Raw genomic sequence first — 5,207 nt, forward strand, 5'->3', positions numbered from 1 at the left:
TACCCAAGAGTCCGCAGTGACGAAAATATGACAACCATATGGAACGGCTTGGCGCATTTGACGTCGAGATCTTAAATTGAAATCGTACAAAATACAGCTTGTGCAAGAATTGAAGTTGCTTGACCTTCATAAGAGACATCGCTTCGCTCTCTCTCGGCTCTTAAGAAGTTTCAAGAAGATCCRACGTTTTCGAGCCAAATKTTGCTCAGCGATGACTCCCATTTGCGGCTCAATGGGTATRCAAACAAGCAAAATTKCTGCATTTGGGGCRAAGAGTAACCTGAARAGAACAAGAGCGGCCTTTTCATCCAGAAAAAACAACGTCTTGGAATCATCTTCAAAAATGATACCGGTAAGAAYGTAACTGTCAATGGCGACYGTTATCGCRCCRTGAGAACYGAATATTTGATGYCTGAAATTGAAAYYCGTGATCTCGGGGACATTTGGTTTCAATAAGACTGCGCCAATTTTCACACATCGCATCAATCAATGGATTTATTGAGTGAAAACTTGAACCGGTGGATTGGCCGCCAAGATCATGTGATATCCCATCGYTCGACTTTAGCCTGTGGGAATGTATAAAGTCTAAGCGGACAATCTMTCATCGAGCAAAGTATTACACGTRTCATTCGCCAATTAGTTGTCAGTCGAAATGCTCGAACGATTCATCGAAAATTAGACTGAACGAGTGGACCGTCTGAGACGTAGCCGCGGCCAATATTTGAAAGCGCTAATCTCTCCAAAGAATGTTTTTCGAATGATAATAAACATTCCCTATTTATTTGAAGTTTCTTGGTTTGTTTTTGTTTTTTTTTTTTTTTTTGAAAAAAGTAGGGAACATCGAAATAGATCACTTTTTGTTACTCCTTAGTTCAAAGCCCATATTTACCCTACAGGGTACACACATGCATAAATAATGCTCGTGAAAATGGAGTGTAGCGCTGGTGGAGGCCCAAAGGCCTCATTGTGAACTGGAAAGGTGTTGCGCGAAAATGCGCTGTGCAAGTGTGTTTATATTGAACGTCGCGGACCAGAGTGGCTTGCCGTTACATTAACGTTCGCTAACAAATTGCGGCGAAGAAAGAAAAACCAAAATAAACACGTAGCACCACGTACAGAACAAAATATAAATATGTATGTACGTGAGTAAATAACTATGTATGCATGTATGTATAATATTTACTTGTGTATGTAGGTATTTGGAGAAATATTGTCGAAAATATTGAAATACGCTTTATTGTTGGCATGTGGAAAATGYGATTTCCCAAATCGAGCGCTACTGCAGTCGAGCGTGCATGATTTGGAAATGTTTTGAAATGCAATTCGAATTGAAATGTTTTCGAAAATAAAAATTGCAACGCAGATGAAATGTGTATGACGGAAAGGAAGTCAAGCTGCAGACGGCGGATGCGTGAATTTTCTGCATTTTCTACGAGGAAAACGTGTATCGTATAACGGTTGAGTTTACATTTTGCGTCGCGCCAGCAATCGTGTTAGTTACATTCAATGTGTGTGTGTGTGTGTGTTTGTTTGAATGTATGTATGCATGTATGTATGTATGTATGTATGTATGTAAATATGCACATATTGACGTTTGCGTTCACAGAACTTTTAGCAAATCAATTTATGATAAATGCGCCCAAATTAGTTTGGTTGTGTGTATGTRTGTATGTGTGTGGGTGAGTGCCCACCATGGACCCTGACAGCACAAACGCCCATTTCGAGCACAATGAACTTTTCACTAACGCTGAAATTATTGCGAATTTCGAAACACGCGCTGGCGTTCCGCATGCTGGCGCAAGGAGTGCTCGATCACATACAGAAATACATACATACATACATACATATGTATGTACATATATAATAATGCTTATGTTTGTGTGCGTGCACCCGCCGTTACAATACTGCTGCGTGCGAAATGTTCACCTTTTCCAAAACGTTTTTTAATTAAAAAATTTCGTTTTTTTTTTTTTTTTATTTGCTGCTGCTTCTTTTACTACGTGTTCTTCTACCCCACTTAACTATGAGGTAATACGTTTTTGAGACCACTTTCACACTTTCATCTTTATTCGTGAGTTTTCGCCAATTTATTTTTATTTATTTCGAATTTCTTGTATCTTTTTCAAACGTTTTTCAACCGCTTGCCACATTCGTGTATACACAATGCCCAGCAAGAAAAACACACACACACATATGTGCATATATGCATGTACATATGTATGTACATTTGGTTGTTGGCTGTACAAGCACACACTTTTTGTTTCCACTTTTAGAACAAACCATAAATTCTCTCCATTTAATACAACAACARCAAGTACAAAAAGACCAGCAAGTAGCGGCAGAAATAGCTGAATAATTTCAAAACTGTGTGCACTTTCAGCGAATACACACACACGCGCGCACTTTTCAATACACACTTATCGCTTTGTGGGCTTGTGTGTGTATTTGTTCCATATACATATGTATATAATCGATTTTTCTGTACTTAAGCACCACGGATACGATACACAACCGATTTTTTGACAATATGCAAGACAATTTCGTTAAGTTCCAGCGTTCATAAGCCCTTAAAAAATATTTTTTTTTGTTTTCGAAAACTTTTGAAAACACTGTAACCTATTCAATAGCCTTCGGAATTTAATGCTTTCGACTGCAGTGCGAGAGTGTTGTGTAAACGTTTTTTACTGCAAATGATTTTTCACATTTCACTTTTCAATTTCACTATCTTTACGATGTTCGGCGTACTTATTTTTGAAAAAAATTGAAAATTTCAAAAAAATATAAAAAATTTTACGACTTTCGGCGTATATTATTAACAAAAAAAAAAATTTCAATTTTTTTCAAAAAAATTTCAAAACTTTTTCAAAAAAATTGTTTTTTGGAAATATTTATTTTATTTTATATTATTTTCCAACATTTTTTTTTATTTTTTATTTTTAATATTTTTTTAGTTTAAATATTTTTTTTATAAAAATACAACAAACTTTTTTCCTTAATTAATTTTTTTAGTTTTTAAATTATTAAAATTTCCATTAACTTTAAATTTTAATTTAAATTTTCAGTTTCACTTCACTATACCGCCGCACCTTCACTTCCCCCACCCAGTTTTTCACTATATACCCACCGTTCAGGTATATACGAGTATGTATGTATATAAGTATGCGTGTGTATGTTCCGTCGTTTTTACCGTTTCAACACCAACAACCGATCCATGCCGTACTATTGCACATTGTCGTGTGTTCTCGCCGTCGCCCAAAACTTTTCTGATCTTTGCAATTTATAATGAAAGTCTTCGCCCTCTATAACTGTAACTGTAGAAGAACTGTAGTCGGAGGCTGCGAAAGCTCTCAGAGGCGGCTAAGAGCACTTCGGTTCCACGACCATGCCAATTCCGCTGACAGCGCTATTCCTCGTACATTTATTTACAAAAATCTCCGTGTGCGTCGGTGTGTGTGTTCGTGTTGTCTCAACCGCTTGGCGTTGGGTGGTGATTTGGTGAAGCATCTCTTGTCCGTTGCTTGGCATTTTCATTTCGCTCAAAACGTTTTGCTAAATTACCGTTACGCACTGGGAGATAAAAATAAATAATGTTTCCTCATTTTCTCAACAAAATATTGAAATCAATGAAATGAAACTTAAATGAAAACGTCTCGTCTTGCTCGGMTTAGTTTTGCTATATTCTATGTGCGMGTTGTCCGAAAGTGTTGTTGCTGCGCCGATGYTTGACGCCGAAGGCACCTTGGTCTAAGTGTGGGTGTGTGTGTATGTAGGGGGTAATGGGTCTGCTCTCTTTCTGTCTTTTGGTATTTTTATGACCCTCTGATGGTTTAATKGCTTCATATTTTTTAAAGCGTTTGTCAGYTCCAATTTTCAACAAACATTCGAATATGTTTCGAATATGCTTTTGACGGATGAATGGCGGGTTTGATGCCGATTATAAATAAAAATGAGCAAGAAATTCCAAATTAAATAAAAGTGGAACCAAAGATATCCATATAAAGATCTTGAATCCAAAAAGAAGCTTTGTTGAAGCATAAGGAGAGGATTTCTAGAGAATAAGTCTAGATAAGAAGCGAGCTGAAAATTAAAAAYTGTACACTAAAAAATCCAAGACCTAACGCACTGTTTAAAAAAGATAAGAAAACGAGCCATATTTTGCATAAAAAAAGGGTGGGAGAAATAAATACCTGCCATGAAAAGCTGGAGCTGCTAACCTACAGCTCGAATAACTAASAATTACATCAGAAAGTACGACGACCATTCGACGTGGTCTCGAGGGACCGGGAATTCTCTTACGCAGTCCAGTTCCATTAGAAAAGAGAAGTCGAAGCACACATGGTCTCGAAGAACCGAGAATCTTATCAGAAAGTACGACGACCATTCGAATCCCGTTAGAAAACAAAAGACGAAACACACTTGGGCTCGAGTAACAGACAATTCTATCAGAAAAAATTACCAAGAATCGAATTCTGTTACAAAGGAGAAGTCGAAACACATGTGGTCTCGGATAACCGATAATTCTATCAAAAAGTCGTTGACTAGTCGAATTCCGTTAGAAAACCTAAATTGATTGAATATTCTCTTAAAAAGTAGGATTCAAGGCTTCAAAGCCAGTCAAAAGTGAGCAATGGCMTTTTAACTGGCACCCATAACAATTTTGAGTTGGTTGGTTCTTGAAGAACCCAAGGAACTCAAGCTCCCAACCGAAGAAAACAGGTGTTGAAAAGACCCTTGCTTGCGATTCAAAGCTGATCAGGTGGCATGATCTTTGACTCAGATCCGTTCCGAACACAGACGGGTCTACGTAATCGGAACGGATTCAGATATTTTTCCAGCCAGTTCTCTCACTTTTCGGCTGCGGGTCACCGCTCCCTTAGAAAATTCCACAAGTCCACGACAGCTTTTGTCAACGTTCAAATTTATACTCCGTTAATGAGGTCCAATTTGCTTAGCTTTTATATGAAATTGTTAAAAAGTGTCAAGTTATGCTTTCAGTTGAGGCCAGAGCCGCTGAATGCGCAGGAACTGACCATCTGTTATTTCAAATATTTATTTTATTTAAGATACCAGAATTCCAACCTCAAAAGTTCGAAGACTTTATATGACCTGCTACAACTGGAGGCAGACAGTATGTTTATATTTGCATAATTTTGAAAATACCCCATTCAGCTTTTTTTTAAAGTATTTTCAGAAGACACACACATATG

General features: G+C 37.4%; 1 protein-coding gene across 3 annotated transcripts in view; it reads right to left on the reverse strand.

Moving 5' to 3' along the window:
• Window positions 1-3,270, reverse strand: part of LOC108974147 — a 16,030-nt gene extending 12,760 nt beyond the window's left edge. For 2 of the 3 annotated variants that reach the window (XM_018941827.1, XM_018941825.1), the window contains exon 1: window positions 3,188-3,270. The gene's annotated coding sequence lies outside the window, so the exon portion shown is untranslated. Of the gene's footprint in view, window positions 1-3,124 lie in introns of all 3 variants that reach the window. The other variant, XM_018941826.1, reaches the window with a different exon arrangement.
• Between the last annotated feature and the right edge of the window lie 1,937 nt (window positions 3,271-5,207).

The sequence above is a fragment of the Bactrocera latifrons genome, unplaced genomic scaffold (genome assembly GCF_001853355.1).
Source record: "Bactrocera latifrons isolate USDA-ARS-PBARC rearing strain unplaced genomic scaffold, ASM185335v1 scaffold_53, whole genome shotgun sequence".
Lineage (NCBI taxonomy): Eukaryota > Metazoa > Arthropoda > Insecta > Diptera > Tephritidae > Bactrocera > Bactrocera latifrons.